The sequence below is a fragment of the Cynocephalus volans genome, chromosome 14 (assembly GCF_027409185.1).
Source record: "Cynocephalus volans isolate mCynVol1 chromosome 14, mCynVol1.pri, whole genome shotgun sequence".
Lineage (NCBI taxonomy): Eukaryota > Metazoa > Chordata > Mammalia > Dermoptera > Cynocephalidae > Cynocephalus > Cynocephalus volans.
Window position 1 is genome coordinate 97587678 of NC_084473.1, and position 18417 is coordinate 97606094.

The window sequence follows — 18417 nt, forward strand, 5'->3', positions numbered from 1 at the left end:
TATTCATAAAGTCTTTGCCAAGTCTTACTTCCTGAAGTCTTTCTCCTATGTTTTCTTTTAGTAGTTCTATAGTTTCAGGTCTTATATTTAAGTCTTTAATCCATTTTGAGTTGATTTTGGTATGTGATGAGAGGTATGGATCTAGTTTTTTTGTTCTACAGATGGTCATCCAGTTTTCCCAGCACCATTTACTGACGAGGCTGGCCTTTCCCCAATACATGTTCTTGGTGCCTTTATCAAAGATTAGTTGGCTCTAAGTACCTGGGTTAATTTCCAGGTTCTCCATTCTGTTCCATTGGTTTGAGTGTCTATTTTTATGACAGTACCATGCTGTTTTGGTTACTATAGCTTTGTAGCATAGATTCAAGTTAGGCAGTGTTATACCTCCAGGTTTATTTATTTATTTTTTTTGCTCAGGATTGTTTTAGCTATTCCATATGAATGTTAGGATTGTTTTTTCTATTTTTGTGAAGAATGTCACCGGCATTTTGATAGGGATTGCATTGAATTTGTAGATTGCTTTGGGTAGGGCGGACATTTTCACAATGTTAATTCTTCCAGTCCATGAACAAGGAATGTCTCTCCATCTTTTGATATCCTCTTTAATTTCTTTCACCAGAGTTTTGAAGTTCTCATTGTAGAGATCTTTCACCTCTTTGGTTAAATTTATTCCTAGGTATTTTATTCTTTTGGTAGCTATTGTAAATTGGCTTCCTTTCTTGATTTCTTTTTCTGCTTGCTTGTTGATGGTGCATAAGAGCACTACTATTTTCTGAGTATTGTTTTTGTATCCTGCACATTTACTGATTTGTTTATAAGCTCTAGGAGTTTTTTGATAGAGGTTATGTGTTTTTCAATGTATAGAATCATGTCATCTGTGAACAGTGGCAATTTGACTTTGTCTTTTCCAACTTGGATGCCCTTTATTTCTTTCTCTTCCTTGATTGCTCTAACTAATACTTCCAATACTATGTTGAATAAAAGTGGTGAGAGTGGACATCCTTATCTTGTTCGTGTTCTTAAAGGAAGAGCTTTGAGCTTTTCCCCACTCAGTATGATGTTGGAGGTGGGTCTGTCCTATATGGCTTTTATTGTGTTGAGATATTTTCCTTCTATACCTAATTTGTTGAAGGTCTTTATCATGAAGAGATGCTGAATTTTTTCATTGCTTTTTCTGCATCTATTGAGATAATCACATAGTTTTTGTCCTTGCTCTTGTTGATGTGATGTATCACATTTATTGACTTGTGTATGTTGAACCATCTTACATGCCTGGATGAATCCCACTTGATTATTGCACATAATCTTTTTGATGTGCTATTGTATTCTGTTTGATAATATCTTATTGAGGATTTTTGCATCTATATTCATCAAGCATGTAGACCTGTAGCTTTATTTTTTGTTGTGTCTTTGTTTGATTTTGGTATCAGGGTGATGCTGGCATCACAGAAAGAATTTGGGAAAATGGCCTTTGTTTCAATTTTTTGAAATAGTTTGAGAAGGATTGGTGTTAATTCTTCTTTAAAAGTTTGGTAGAATTCAGCAGTGAAGCTGTCTGGTCCTGGGATTTTCTTTTTTGGGAGACTACTGATTACTGCATCAACCTTGTTGCTAGTTATTGGTCTCTTTAGGTTTTATATTTCTTCTTGGTTCAATCTTGGTAGTTTGTATGTGTCCAGAAACTTATCCATTTCCTCCAGATTTTCACATTTGTTGACATATAGTTGTTCATAGTAGTCTCTAATGAGTCTTTGCATTTTTGTGGTATGGATTGGAAAGTCTCCTTTTTCATTTCTGATTTTTGTTATTTAGGCCTTCTCTCTTTTTTTTGTAGTTAGTCTGGCCAATGGCTTACCTATTTTGTTTACCCTCTCAAAAAATCAATTTTCTATTTTGTTGATTTTTTGTACCATTCTTTTGGGCTTTATTTCATTTAATTCTGCTCTGATCTCAATTATGTCTTTCCATCTACTAGTTTTGGGATTAGATTGTTCTTGTTTTTCTAGTTCTTTGGTATTTAATGTTAGGTTGTTTATTTGAAGTCTTTCTGTCCTTTTGATGTAAGGACCTATTACAATAAATTTACCTCTTAGTACTGCTTTTGCAGTTTCCCATAGGTTTTGGTAAGCTGTACTTGTATTTTCATTCATTCCAAGGAATTTTTTGATTTTTTGCTTTATTTCTTCTTTCATCCACCAGTCATTCAAGAGAATGTTGTTTAATTTCCATGAATTTTTACAGTTCCCATAGTTTTGTTTGTTGTTATTTTCTAATTTTATTCCATATTGTCTTAAAATATGATTTCAATCTTTTTAAATTTGTGGAGACTTAATTTGTGGCCTAACATGTGTTCTGTTCTGCAGAATGAATTGTATGCTGATGAGATGAATGAATATTCTGTCATTGTCAAGTCCATTTGGTCTAAGGTGTTGTTGAAATCCGGTATTTCTCTGCTGGTTCTTTGTCTAGATGATCTGTCTAATGCTGACGGCAACATGTTAAAGTCCCCAACTATTACTGTGTTTGGGTCTATTTCTCTCCTTAGATCCAATAATAGTTTTGTTTTTTTTCTGACCGGTAAGGGGGTCATTACCCTCAGCATGGTGTGGTCCACACCATGCTCAGCCAGTTAGCGCACCGGCTATCCCTATGTAGGATACAAACCCGCGGCCTTGGCATTCCCAGCGCCACACTCTCCAGAGTGAGCCATGGGGCCTGCCCAATAGTTGTTTTATAAATCTTGTGCTCTGATACTGAGTGCATGTATATTTATGATTGTTTTATCTTCCTTGCTGCCTTGATCCTTTTATCATTATATTGTATCTTTCTTTGGTACTTTTTATAGCTCTTGGTTTGAAGTCTATTTTATGTGATATAAGTATGGCAATTCCTGCTAATTTTTGGTTTCCATTTGCATGAAATGTTTTCTTCCATCCCTTCAGTATTAGTCCATGTGTGTCTTTATTGGGGAAGTGAGTTTCCTGCACACAGTACATAGTTGAGTCTGGTTTTTTAATCTATTCAGCCAGTCTATATTTTTTTAAGTGTGGAATTTAGTCCATTTACATTCAGGGTTGTCATTGAAAGGTATTGCCTTATTCCTGCCATTTTATTAGTTTCTCTATGGTCGTTATATTTTTCTTATGTTACTTTCTTTCCCTTTTGTTTATCTTTGCTGTTGGTTTTCTTGTTTTGTTTTGTTTTTTGTAGTGATAGTGTACATTTTCTTTCTCTTTTTCTTTTTTTCTTTTTTTTTTTTTTTTTTTGTCGTTTTTTCGTGACCGGCACTCAGCCAGTGAGTGCACCGGTCAGTCCTATATAGGATCCGAACCCGCGGCGGGAGCGTCCCCGCGCTCCCAGCACAGCACTCTACCAAGTGCGCCATGGGCTCGGCCCTTCTTTCTCTTTTTCATTTGTGTATTTGTTCTACTTGTTGTTTTATTCTTTCTTGCGTATTAATGGTGACCTATATCTCTCTTTTGATTCCAGACGTAGGACCCCATTGAGGATTTGTTGAAGGTTGGTCTTGTACTGAATTCCTGCAGTTTTTGTTTATCTGTGAAAGATACTATTTCTCCTTCATTTCTGAAGGAAATCTTTGCTGGATATAGTATTCTTGGTTGGCAGTTTTTTTTCTTTTAGCACTTTGAATATGTGTTTATCCCACTCTCTCCAGGCCCGTAGGGTTTCTGTTCAGAAGTCTGCTGTTAGCTTGATGGGGATTCTTTTATAGGTAATTTGATGCTTTTCTCCTGCTGTTTTTAGAATTATTTTCTGTCTTTGACTTTTGGTAATTTGATTACAGTGTGTCTTGGAGAGGTCCCTTTTGAGTTGAATCTGTTTGGAGATCTTTGAGCTTCTTGGATCTGTAAGACTGTTTCTCTCCCAATATTTGGGAAGTTTTCACCTATTACTTCATTCAATAGGCTTTCAATGTCTTTTCCTTTCTCTTCCCCTTCCTGTACACCTATAGTTTGTATGCTTAAGGTTATCAGAAATATTTTGCAGGTTTTCTTCATTTTTTTAAATTCTTTTTTCTTTTTTGGTCCAAGTGTGTTAATTCAAAAAGTCTGTCTTCTAGTTCAGAGATTCTTTCTTCTGCTTGTTCTAACTTGCTGTTTATGCTCTCAGTTGTATTTTTAATTTCTTTGAATGAATTTCTCAGTTCCAGGATTTCTCCTTGATTTTTTTTTAATTGCTTGTGTCTCTTTTTTGAATTTCTCATACATGTCTCCAAATTTCTTTTTGACTTCATTGTGACTCCCGTTTTTTTATCCATCATTTTGAGTTTCCTTAGTATTGCCCCTTGGGATTCCTCTTCAGATAATTTGTCACAATTTCCTGTTGTTTGGAGTCTGGTAATGGAGAATTGTAGTCTTCTTTTGGGGAAGTCAAGCTTCCTTGTTTTTTCATGCTTCTCATATCTCTGTGTTGACATCTGGGCATCTGGTGGTGTATCCACTTCTTTTAAGTCTAGTGACTTTTTAAGGCGAAGAATCTTTCCTGTACAAGGATTCTCTATTGTCAGTTGGGTTGGTTGTTTTAAGTTTGATCTGGGTGAGTGTGGTAGTACAGGCTTTGTGAGACTTCTTCAACTGTATTCAATCTTAGAGTTGTCTGTGGTGTCTTTATGGCCTAGGCAGAGGGGCCTTCATCAGTTTCTTGTTGGAGTGGGTTTCTTGTTGGGGTGGGTGATCTGCTATCAGTCAGTGGGTAGATGTATACTGTTGCAGCAGTTCCTTTTAGGTCTGTAGAGGATCATTGGTGCATCTGTTGAGCTTGGAGCAAGCCTGTGTGGATATTGCAGGACTCACCAGCTTTCTAGAGGGGTGTTGTAGGGAGGAAAAGCTGCTGCCCAATCAGTTGTTGGTTTGGGAGTAGGTGTACACACCTGTTGCCAGTCCTGGCACTCTGAAAGTGGTCATCTGATCAGCTGTTGAGCCTAACACAAGCCTGTAAGGGTGCAGCCAAGCCCAGCAGCTCTGCAGAGGTCTGTCTCAGGGTGTCAGAGCCTCTACTTGGTCTGCTGTCAGTCTGGGAGCAGATATACACTGGTGCAACAGGTCCTCGGAGCTCTGTAGAGGGCCCTGGCTCTGCTGTTGAGCCTGAAGCAGGCCTGTGTGAATGATGCAGGACCCAGCTGCTCTCTGGAGGTGTGCTGTAGGAAGGGAAAGCTGCTACCCAATCAATGTTGAGACCAATACGAGCCTGCAAGGGTGCAGCTGAGCCCAGAAGCAATATACAGGCCTGCCTTGGGGTGTGGGGGGGTGGTTGCTGCATGAGTCCTAGGCTCCAGCAGCCTGTGCCTTGGTCCCACCTGTGCCTGAGTGAGTATGACAGAATGTTGGCAGGCTTTTCAGACAAAGGGACTCAGGCTCACTGGGTCCAGTGCAGGGGTCTAGGCTCCAAACAGCTGGGATTGTGGCTCTTTAGGTGCTCATGTGAGCACTTGGAGGGTCGTGGAGGGAGGAGAGGCTTCTGACAAGTTAGCTGTAGGCCATGTGAGCACCTGTGGGCTCGGCCCCTGTAGGCCATGCAAGGTGGACCATGAATGTGGAGAGCTGCTCCACTGCAGTGGATTTTTCACTCATCCAGTCTGTCTGCTTGCCTGTGGGGGAGGGGTACTGAGTGAGTTCAGATGCTGGGGTTTTAGTCATTCTGTCTATCCTGGGCTCCAAGCAGCCCGTGCTCCAACCCCACTGGCACCCAAGAATGCAGGCAGTGCCTCCAGACAAGGAGACTCAGGCTCACTGAATCTGGCACTGGGGTCCAGGTTATGAATAGCTGCCATGCCGGTGCCTGTGCAAGCATGTGGAGGGTCCCAGTGGGAGTCAGGGCTTCAACTGGGCTAATTGTGCTGTATGGGCACCACTGTGCAAAGCATGTCACAAATGTGGGGAACCACTGCATTTTAGTGAATTTCCTACTCAGCCGGTCTGCCTACCCACCTGGGGGGGAGTGAGTGCTGAGTGAATTCAGATGTGGGTCCTTAAAATATTGGGGGTGCTCTTCCAAGGTGGACATTGCTAGCATGTGTGGTGATGGTGGGAATAGCTGGGGTCTTTTCCAGCTTCCCTTCTCTCTGCCTGGTTCTGGGACAGTCCCTGGTGTGGGGCTGAGGTTGGATGCCTCGCTCTGCTCTCTATGAGGCCATTTTTTTACCTCCACACTTCACAAGAGTCTCCTAACTCTCCTGGGACCCTGCACCATGTTTCCTCAGGTTCCAGCCAAAATATATTTGTTGGTCTGTTGTTTTGGTGTCTTTTTATGGGGAAGGAACTAGAACCAGACCTCTCTATTTGGCCATCTTGGGGGAAAAAGTGTGGTTTTCTTCATGTTTATTCTATGTGTTTGTGTGTGTGGGTGTGTTTGTGGGACAACAAACCATCATACTTTATTTTTTCTTGTGAACAAAATATTTTCCAGTTGATAGCATTGTAAGTATTAATATTGGAATCAGTAGAAATAATGAATATAAATAAAATATTTTAAGGTGATAATTTCTCAGAAATGTATGTCTTCAGGTCACTGAAAATTATCTATAGGAAATTGGTCTTGGAAAAACACAATTTCTGAAGAATTTTCTTACACTTTGAGAGTGACCTACTGTGAATGAATAAAACATATTTCTCTAGTTGAATTGAAAATAGGTACACTTCTATTGCTAAATTCTAAAAATCTTCTTATTCACTTTTTAAAAATTTACATTTCATAAAATTACCAGTGTTCTTTTGAACTTGCTACTTTCTCAAAATGTGTATAGCTATCCCAATAATACTCTTAAAGTCTTTGCTTTGCTTTTCTTAAAGTCTTAAGCATAATAATTTTATAAAGCCTCTTCTTTCAATGTTTCCTAAAGCCTTCATTTTAAATGAATTTTTAAAATATAGCATCTTTGCACTGTTTTACAGTTCAGAGTTTTATTTGTGTGTGTTGGTTGTTTCAAGCCACTTCACACAATAGTGCTGTGTGAGGGACATGAGAAAGAGTGGTGACAAGATGGGGCAAGCAGGGATCGCCAGTTATGTTGACACTCAGGCCCTTTAAAGGATGCAAGAGAGCCAGTAATCATCCATCTTTCAAGCTTGGTAAAAACTGAACAAACACACAGTGGAAGGAAACCAAAGACAATGAAATCATTATGGCTTTGCTGACCATGGTGGTGTTTAATTAGCTCTATTTTAAGACTTTTTGACACTTAGCCCTCTCTCTCTACTTAAGGCATAGGAAACTACTTCCTTCTTCATAATGCATGTGTGGGTCTTCTCTTGGCTGTGCTTGTATTACAACCAGTGGCCTAAACCATCAAGGCCCATGCTGGCTCCCCAACCTTCTTGTCCTGTTAACTGCTAAAGAACTCAGACTGCCAATGGTAGTACCCAGATTCAGGAGTTATTTGTGTTCACATGTTGCTTTTGAAATCTTTTGTAAAGTCTAATGTTTTACTGTCTGGAGACTAGAAGACTTCAAAATCTAATAAAACATTAGCTGATAATTTCTGAAGAATTATTTCAACAGATTTAAACATTTTTTCTTCAACACAGCAACTCCAAGTCACACTATACAAGAGTGAAGCATGTTTCCACCACGTCTTCATCTGAGGATAATGAAGCCCCTTTCATTTTTATATGTGGAACAGCCCAGCCAACCTCTCTTGCCCCACATGGGAGGGAAGAATCTGTTCAGGAACTCTCTGAAGTCACTGTTCATCATGAAATGGGTATTTGGGATGATCACACCACGTGAGCATTTCCACAAAGCAGACATTTCTATTCAAGGCTTCAACCTCTATCATTTCTTCTTTAGTGAAAGAAAAGTCAAAGATCTGAAAATTTTCTTTGATCTTTTCAGGCTTAAAGCTTTTAGGAGTGATGACCACCCTTTGCTGGATGTTGAAACGTGAAACAACTTGAGCTGCGGTCTTATTACACTTTTTCCCCACCGAGTTCAGAAATGCATCCTTTAGCAAAGTTGGAGAAGAAATATTTGCCCAGTTTGTATTCCTAGTAGTCCCCAAAGGGCTGTATGCAATAATGACAATGTCATGTTGTTGGCAGAATTTCAAGAGATTTTGCTGGGTGAGATATGGGTGACACTCAACTTGGTTTGCTGACTGGCTTGTGTTTGAGTCCTGGTTTGTTCAGGATGAGTTCCAGCTGCCTGCAGTTACAATTGGATATTCCACGGGATTTCACCAAGCCAGCATCTTTGCAAGCTTCCAAAGCCTCCCTAGTGGCACACAGATCTGACTTGTGATATAACCATTTGCCATTCTCATCTACAGGACATATTTCATCTCCAGGCTTAAGGGCCATGGGTATTGCCATGATGTAAAGACCCACATAATCTAGTTTGAGGATCTTGATAGTCCTTTCCAGGGTTGGGTGGATCATTTCTGGGTCCAGATTTGTAGCCCAGAGCTTTCTGCAGTAGAAAGTATCCTCCCTCTGCGCCTTTCCTTCTGCTACCTTATCTCTGATGGCATCCCCCACGTCACGCTCATTTCTGTAGATGTAGGTCCCATCAATGCGTTAGTACCCAGTGTCAGTGGCGATCTTCACCAGTGCCACACAGGTTCCCTCGGGGTCTAGTTAGGCTCTGAGTAGGTATCAAGTGCAGTGATGGGAAAGCTGTCTCCATCGCTGAGAGGAATGCGGCGATTTGCAGCGCTGAGGTACATCTTGGAGAGGGAGTCTCTATATTGGGTTGTTGAGCTTGTCGAATATGAATATTCACATTTTTCACTACATTTGAGAAGTTGTCAGTTATTATTTCTTCAGACATTTTTCTACTCCTTTCTCCGACTTCTCTCCTTGTGGGATTTTAATTACATATATGTTGGCAGCTTAATATTATCCCACAGGTCTCTGGGGATCTGTTCGTTTTTCTACAATCTTTTTCCTCTCTGTTCTTCCAACTGTGTAATTTCTATTAATCGATTGTAAAGTTTAGCAACTCTCTCTTCTCCCATCACTAATCGGCTCAGGGTAAATTTTACAGTTTCAGTTGTTCTTTCTGGCTGTTTTATACTTTGCATGGCTTCCATTTCTCTGTCAAGATTCTATATCTGTTGACACATCGATACCTCATTTTAAAAAGTATTTTAACATCTTTGTCTTTATTTCTTTGAACACAATGATAATAATTGCTTGGATTTCTTATTATATACAACATCTGGAACAACTCAGAGTCACCTGCATCTTTGAAGAATATATTTTCAAGGTGTAGAATTCTAATTTTGCAATTATTTTTCTTTCACACACTCTAAATATATTACTTCATTACCTTCTAGTTTTCACTGTTCCTATTGAGAAGAGAGCTGTAAGTCTTCCTGTGAAGGTCATACGCCTTTTTTCTCTGGCTGCTTTTAAGTTGTTGCTTTTGTCTTTGATTCTCAGCTTTATTATGATGGGTCTAGGTGTAGTTATCTTTGATTTATGCTTAACATGTTTTTGACCTTTTAACCTCTTGTTTCCTTCACCACCACCTACCATGAGGAGTTTTGGCCACAGGAACCTAAATATTCACAAAGGTTCTCTTTTGAGGAATGTAATTACAAACAAGTCTATCAGTTCAAATATTTTTCCCATCAACTTGGGGTTTGCTTAAGCCAAATAATTATGTGCTTCATCAGTTTTGAAAAAAAAATTTAGCCATTATCTCTTCAAATATTGCTTCTGAGTTGGTCTTTTTTTCTTCTCTTTCTCAGATTAATTATATATTTATTAATTAATTTATTTTTAAATTTTAATTTATCCGTAGTTGATTTTCATGTCCCTATACCAATTCCTCCTTTTCCTCCCTCCGTCTGCCCCCTTCCCCCATCAACACTCACTTCTCCTAACAAGTGCAAGGAATTGTGATTGTTGTGTCTTCTTCCCCCCCCCACCACCCCATTCATTTGTATATTTACTTATTTATCTTTGCTAGCTCCCACAAATAAGTAAGAACATGTGGTATTTCTCTTTCTATGCCTGGCTTATTTCACTTAATATAATTTTCTCTAAGTCCATCCTTGTTCCTGTGAATGGTAGTATTTCATTTTTTTTTATAGCAGAGTAGTATTCCATTGCGTAGATTATACCATAGTTTCCTTACCCACTCATCTGATGATGGGCATTTAGACTTGATCCAACTCTTGGCTGTTGTGCACAGTGCTGCAATAAACATGGGAGTGCAGGTATCCCTTCGACATGAAGCTTTCCATTCCTCTGGGTACATAACCAGCAGTGGAATAGCTGGGTCTTAGGGTACATCTATGTGTAATTGTTTGAGGAACCTCTATACCATTTTTCATAAAGGCTGCACCATTTTGCAGTCCCACAAACAGTGTAGGAGGGTGCCTTTTTCTCAGCAACCTCACCGGCATTGATCATTCTGTCTTTCCAATATCAGTCATCCTAACTGCAGTGAGAGGTATCTCAAAGTGGTTTTGTTTTGTATTTCCTGAATACTGAGTGATGTTGAGCATTTTTTCATGTGTCTGTTGGCCATTCATATATCTTCCTTTGAGAAATGCCTATACATCTCCTTTGCCCGTTTTTTAATTGGGTTACTTATTTTTTTGCTGTTAAGTTGTTTGAGTTCCCTGAATATTCTGGATATTAATCTTTTGTCAGATGTATACTTTGCAGATATTTTCTCCCACTCTGTTGGTTATCTTTTCACTCTGTTAATTGTTTCTTTTGCTGTACAGAAGATTTTTAGTTTGATATAATTCCATTTGTTTATTTTTCCTTTGGTTGCCTGTACTTTGGGGGTTGTATTCATGAAGTTTGTACTCAATCCTACTTCCTGGAATGTTTCCACTGTGTTTTATTTAAGGGGTTTTATTGATTCAGGCTACATATTTAATTCTTTAATCCATTTTGAGTTGATTTTGGTATGTGGCATGAGGTACAGGTCTAGTTTCATTCTCCTACATATGAATGTCTAGTTTTCCCAGCACCATTTACTGAGGAAGCAATCTCTTCCCTGGTGTGTAGTCTTGGTGCCTTTGTCAATGATCAGATGGCTGTAGGTGCATGGATTGATTTCTGGATTCTCTATTCTGTTCCATTGATCAGTGTGTCTGTTTTTATGCCGGTACTATGCTGCTTTGTTACTATAGCTTTGTAGTATAGTTTAAAGTCAGGTAGTGTTATGCCTCCAGCTTTATTTTTTTTCCTTAGGATTGCTTTAGTTATTCGTGGTCTTTTGTACTTCCATATGAATGTTAGGATTGTTTTTTCCATTTCTGAGAAAATTGTCACTGAAATTTTGATGGGAATTGCCTTGAATCTGTAGATCATTTTGGGTAGTATGGACATTTGTGAAATGTTAATTCTTCCAACCCAAGAGCATGGGCTATCTTTCCATCTTCTTTGTGTCCTCTTTAATTTCTCTCAACAGTGGTTTGTAGTTCTCATCATAGAGATTTTTCACATCCTTGGTTAAATTTATTGCTAGGTATTTTATTTTTTTGGTGACTATTATAAATGAGTTAGCTTTCTTGATTTCTTTTTCTGATCATTGTTGGAGTGTGGAAATGCTACAGATTTTTGCATGTTGATTTTGTATCCTGAAACTTTGGTGAAATCACTTATTAACTCTACAAGTTTTTTTGCAGAGTCTTTAGGCTGTTCTGTATTAGAATCATATCATCTGTAAACAGGGACAGTTTGACTTCATCTTTTCCATTCTGATGCCCTTTATTTCCTTCTCTTCTCTGATTGCTCTGGCTAGTACTTCTAATCCTTTGTTGAATAGGAGTGGTGAGAGTGGGCATCCTTGTCTTGTTCCTGTTCTTAAGGTAAAAGCTTTCACTTTTTCCCTTTCATGATGATATTGGCAGTAGGTTTGTCATATATGACTTTAATTGAGTTGAGATACTCTCCTTCTATATCCAATTTATAGAGTGTCTTTATCATGAATGAATGTTGAATTTTGTCAAATGCTTTTTCAGCATCTATAGAGATGATCACGTTTTTGTCTTTGATTTCATTGATGTGGTGTATCACATTTATTGATTTGCATTTGTTGAACCAACCTTGCATTGCTTGGATGAATTCCACTTGATCTTGGTAAATAATTTTATGTATGTTTTGCTGTATTCTATTAGCTAGTATTTTATTGAGGATTTTTGCCTCTATATTTATCAAAGATATTGGCCTGTAGTTTTGTTTTTTTTGTTGTATCTTTGTCTGGTTTTAGTATCAGAGTGATGTTTGCCTCATCGAATGAGTTTGGGACAATGCCTTTTGTTTCAATTTTTTGGGATAGTTTGTAGAGAATTGGTATTAATTCTTCTTTAAAGGTTTGGTAGAATTCAGCAGTGAAGTCATCTGGTCCTGGGCTTTTCTTTGTTGGGAGATTGCTGATAACAGCTTCAATCTCTTTGATTGGTATTCGTCTGTTCAGATTTTCCATGTCTTTTTGGCTCAGTCTTTGTAGTTTGTTTGTGTCCCAAAATTTACACATTTCCTCCAGATTTTCAAATTTGTTGGCATATGGTTGTTTATGGTAGTCTCTAATGATTCTTTGTACTTCTGAGGTATTGGTTGTAATATCACCATTTTCATTTCTAATTTTTGTTATTTATGTCCTCTCTCTTCTTTTTCTAATTAGCCTTGCTAACTTTTTGTCAATTTTATCTTTTCAAAAAACCAACTTTTAATTTCATTGATCTGTTGTATCATCTTTTAGGTTTCTATTTCATTTAGTTCTTCTCTGATCTTAATAATTTCTTTCCATCTACTAACTTTAGGTTTGGATTGTTCTTGTTTTTCTAATTATTTAAAGTGAAGTGTTAAGTTGTTTACTTGCCATCATTCCATTCTTCTGAAGTAAGCAATTAATGTGATAAATTTCCCCTTTAGTACTTCTTTGCAGTATCCCACAGGTTTTGGGATGATGTGTCATTATTTTCATTAGTTTCATTTTTTGATTTCCTGTTTTATTTCTTCTTGGACCCATATGTCATTAAGTAGAATGTTGTTTAATTTCCATGTATTTGTATAGTTTCCAGAGTTTCATTTGTTATTGATTTTTAGCTTTAATACATTGTGGTCTGAAAAGATACATGGAATAATTCCAATTTTTTTGAATTTGTTGCAACTTGATTTGTGACCTAATGAATATGTGGTCTATCCTGGAGAATGTTCCATGTGCTGATGAGAAGAATGAATATTCTGAGGTTGTTGGATGAAATGTTCTGTAGATATATGCCAAATCTAAATGGTCTAAAGTGTTGTTTAGATCTTGTGTTTCTCTATTGATTTTTGCCTATATGATCTGTCCAATGTTGAGAGTGAGGTATTCAGGTCCCCTACTATTATGGTATCAGTGTCTGTCTTTTCTTTAGGTCTAATAGTGTTTGCTTTATAAATCTGGCTGCTCTGATGTGGGGTACATGTATGTTTATGATTGTTATGTTGTCTGGTTGGATAGATTCTTTTTATCATTACGTTGTGGCTTTCTTTAGCTTTTTTATGGTTTTTGGTTTAAAGTCTATTTTATCTGATATAAGAATAGCTACTCCAGCTCTTTTTTCATTTCTATTTGCATGGTGTATCTTTTTCCATCCTTTCACTCTTAGTCTATATGTGTCTTTACAGGTGAGGTGAGTCTCTTGAAGACAGAATATTGTTGGGTCAGTCTTTTTAATCCAATCATTCAGTCTGTGTCTTTTGAGTAGGGAATTTAATCCTTTTACATTAAGACTTATTATTGAAAGTGTTGATTTACTCCTAGCATTTTATTGATTTTTGTTTGGATGTTTTAAATATCTTTTGTTCCTTTCTTTCTGTTTTACTGTTTGTCTTCTGTGTTTGTGGTGTCTTGGAATAATAGATAATTTTTTTTTTCTCTTTATTGTTAACATTTTATTTTACTGGTGGGTTTTGTTCTTCATTAAGTATTCATGATATGATGGTTGTTTTTCAGGTACCAGACCCAGTATTGTTTTTCAGGTACCAGACCCAGTACTCCCTTAAGAATTTCTTGTAAGGCTGATCGTTTGGTAGTGAACTCCCACAGTTTTTGCTTGTCTGGAAAATATACTATTTGTCCTTCATTTCAGATGGATAGCCTTGCTTGGTAATATATTCTTGCTGCCAATTTTTGTCTTTTAGTATTTTGAATACATCATCCCATTATCTTCTGGCCTTTAGGGTTTCTGCTGAAAAGTCTGATGTTAGTCTGATAGGGGTTCCCTTACAGGTGACTTGATTCTTCTCTCTTGTAGTTTTTAAGATTCTCACTGTGTCTTTGAGTTTTGCCAGTTTAACTATAACATGCCTTGCAGAGGACGTTTTTGGGTTGAACATGTTGGGGGATCTTTGAGCCTCCTGAATCTGAAGATCTGTATTTCTCCCTATACATGGGAATTTTTCTGCTATTATTTTGTTGAATATGTGTTCAATGCCATTTCCTTCTTTTTCTGCCTCTGGAATACCCATGATTCAGATGTTTGAGCACTTAAGGTTGTCTATTTTCTCTCTTAGATTTTCTTCAAGTTTTTTCTTTTTTGTCTGCCTGGTTTATTTCAAAAAGATTTCTTCAAGATCAGAGTTTCTCTCTTCTGCTTGTTCCAGCCTGCTGGTTAAAGTCTCTGTTGTGTTTTTCATTTTGTTGAATGAGTCCTTCAGCTTCACAAGCTGTGCTATATTCTTTTTTCAGGGCATTGATTTCTTTGTATATTTCCTCTTTCAGGCCCTGTATGCTTTTTCTCATTTTATAGTATTGTCTTACTGAATCTTCTTATATCTCATTTAGTTTCCTTAAAATTGTTGCTTGAAATTCTTTGTCAGTCATTTCAAGGCCTTCCTGTTCTACAGGATCTAGAACTTGTGAGTTATTACATTCCTTTGATGGTGTCATACTTTCTTGGTTTTTCATATTTCTAGTATCTCTCCATTGGTGTTTAGTCACTGTGGCAGAGGCTATCACAGTCTACTTGTTCCACTCTGGTGTCCGCAGCAATATCAGGGAGTTTTGTTGACACTCAGCTGCCTGTTGCTGCCTTTTGGCCTGGGGCCTCTCTCGGGGGTGGGGGCACACCACTTGTGTCCTGGATCCCACACAGAGGGTGCCAGGTCTCAGGGCCCGGAGGTCTGTGGCTGAGGCCTCTCTCAGGGGCAAAGACTCACCTCTTTAATTTTTAAATGAAGGACTACTTGAAACTTACAGAGAATAAATACAATGTATTAAGCCTTAAGTTAAAAAATGTACACCTGTTAACTTGCTAAGTAATTTGAGAAACAGAACATCATCATCTTTGTCTTTGAAGTTTTCTGTTCACCCCTTGTCCTGCCTCCCTGCTTTCTCCCCAGAGATAACTACTCTCCTGAATGTTAGTATTTTTATAGTTTTAGCATTTATATTTGCATACAGGAAATATGTTATTTTGTTTCATTTGCTTTTATTTAATAAAAATACTGCACTATTCTTGCTTTTTTCATTTCACATTTTGTTTTTAAGGTATATGCATATTGATGCATGTAACTGAACTTGGTTTTCATTGCTGTTTTATATTCGGTAATGTGAATATACTATAATTAATTTATCTGTTTTCCTATCAATGGCTTTGGGGATTTTACTAGATTTTTGCTATTATAAGAAATGTTTCTGTGACCATTGTTGTACTTGTCTCAGGTTGTATATGCATGATATTCTTTAGACAAAGTATAACCTGAATGTGAGGATAAGTACATGGTTAAATTGTTTTCCAAAATAGATGCAATGATTACATCACATCAAATAGTTTCTATTTGTTACCAATTTCTGGTTTGTTAGACTTGACTTTTTTTTAATTTTGTCTGTCTAGCATATTTAAAATAGTATCTCATTTGTGTTTTTAATTTCCCTGGGCATTTCAGTTAGGCATCTTCTGACTTAGTTTATTAGTCTATCAAATTTTCTCTTCTGTAAAATGCTGGGTTTTGTCTTTTTGTTGATTTTAATATTTGTTTGTTTCTCTCTTGCTGACTGATTCTAGGATTTCTTTACAAGTTTTGAATACTAATTATCTATGTTACTTATATTACAAATATCTTCCACTTATGGCTTGTCTTCCACCTTTTACATCTTTTGGTGAATAGTCCTTAATTTTATATCAGCAAATTTTAAAATCTTCATATATTTTTAAAAGCCTTTAAATTAAAAAACTTTATTTTTTTACCATTCTGTTATTTTAAATAAATATATTACTTTATATGTTATTCTAAAAGATGGGTTGCCTTTGTCTGAGATCAGTTTGAAGTAGACCTTTTATTTCCTGCGTGGTATGAGATAAGGAACCAATTCTTACCAAATGCTCTGCTGATTACTCCAGAAATTTTTATTGAACAGTCTGCATTGCCACATCTGTCATGTACTAACATTCTATACATATTTATCAAGATAGGAAACACTACAATGCAGTAACAAACCCTGAAATCTCAGTGACTTAATACAACAAAAGTTTATTTCTCACTCTTGTTAAGTCTGATGTTGGTGAATGGCTCTTTCTGGTGGCTCTCTTATAATGGTGACTCTTTCAGAGATCCAGGCTGTTTCCTTTCTGCAGTCCTACAATCTTAGAATTCCTTCCTTCCAGCTTCACATGTGAGATAAAGAGAGGAACGACAGAGAACTCACATGTGCTCTAAACTGCCTTGGATCATAAGTGAGACAGTTCAATTCTACTCATAGCCAGTTGCTGAGAAGTAGTTACTTGGCCCCAACTGTACTGCAAAAGAGGCTGTCAGATTTTGGGAGCATATACATATATTTAATAAACACTAATTGTCTCTGCCATATCATCTATGTGTGTGCCTCTTTCTGGGCTTTCTATTCTGTTCCTCGTCTGTTTGTATATCCTTGCAATAATACCTTAATTGCTCAACACTTTATAACAGATTTTGATAGCTGCTTGTACAAGTTCCCTGTCTGCTTTTCTTTTCTAATATTTTTATTTTTTATTTTTTAATTTAATTTTTGGTTTTGGCACAAAACAAGTCTTAATACATTTAAAAAGAGTAAGATCATAAAAAATATGTTCTCTGACCATAAATAGCAGAAGGAAATTTAGAAAATTCACAAATGTGTGGAAATTAAACAATACTCTCCTAAATAAACAATGGGTAGAAAGAAAAATTGCCAGGAAATTAGAGAGTACTTTGAGATAAAAATCAAAGCACAACACATCAAAATTTACAGGATGCAGGACTCATGCCATGCTTAGAGGAAAATTTATACTTGTAAACACTTATATTAGAAATAAGAAAAATCTCAAATCATGAATGTAAAATTCTCCCTCAGAAAATAGAAAAAGAGCAAACTAAACCGAAAGCAAATAGAAGGAAATAACAAAGATTATAACAGAAATATATGAAATAGGTAATTAAAAAACAAGAGAGAAAATCAACAAAACCAAAAGTTGATTCTTTAAAAAGATCAACAAAATTTGCAAACATTTATCTAGACTGAACAAGAAAAAAAGAGAAGACTGAAATTCCTAAAATCAGAAATAAAACAGGGGCATTATTACCTTGTCATTATGTTTTTTTGTGGTGGTAAGATTTAGTTTCTTTCTCTTTCTTGTTTGCATTTTTGTTCTACTGTTGGGTTTTGTTCTTTCTTGTGCATTCATGGTAGTGATTATCATGTTTTGGATTCCAGATGCAGGACTTCCTTGAGAATTTCTTAGTGGTGAACTCCCACACAGTTTTTGTTTTTCTGGGAATATACTCTTTTTCCCTCATTTCTGAAGGAGAGCCTTACTGTGTATAGTATTCTTGGCTGGCAGTTTTTTTCTTTTGGCATTTTGATTATATCATCCTATTTTCTTCTGGACTATAGAATTTCAGTTGAGAAGTCTGCTGTTAGTCTGACAGGGGCTCCCTTATAGGTGATTTGATGCTTTTCTCCTGCTTCTTTTAATATTCTCTCTTTGTCTTTGAGCTTTGCCAGTTTGACTATAATGTGTCTTGAAGAGTATATTTTGGGTTGAATCTGTCTGGGGAACTTTGAGCCTCCTGGATCCTAAGGTCTGTGTTTCTCCCTATACCTGGGACGTTTTGTGTTATTATTTCATTGAGTAGATTTTCCATGCTTTTTCCTTCCTCCTCCCCTTCTGGAACACCCATGATTCAAATGTTTGTGTGCTTAAGGTTGTCTTCTAGCTCTCCTAGATTTTCTTCATTTTTAAAAATTCTTTTTTTCCTTTTCTTTTTCTTTTTGTCTGCCTGGGTCATTTCAGGAAAACTTCTTCAAGAGCAGAAATTCTTTCATCTGCTTGTTTTAGCCCACTGCTTAAGCTCCCAGTTGTGATTTTTATTTCATTGTGTGAATCTTTCAGGTCCATGAGTTCTACTACATTGTTTTTTAAGGTATTAATCTCTTTGTAAATTCCTTCCTTCATATCCTGGATTTCTTTCTCATTTCATTATGTTGTCG

General features: G+C 37.0%; 1 pseudogene; it reads right to left on the minus strand.

Annotated features, from left to right (window-relative positions):
- Positions 1-7699: 7699 nt before the first annotated feature.
- LOC134362662 (aldo-keto reductase family 1 member D1-like) lies at positions 7700-8680 on the minus strand (annotated as a pseudogene).
- Positions 8681-18417: the final 9737 nt, after the last annotated feature.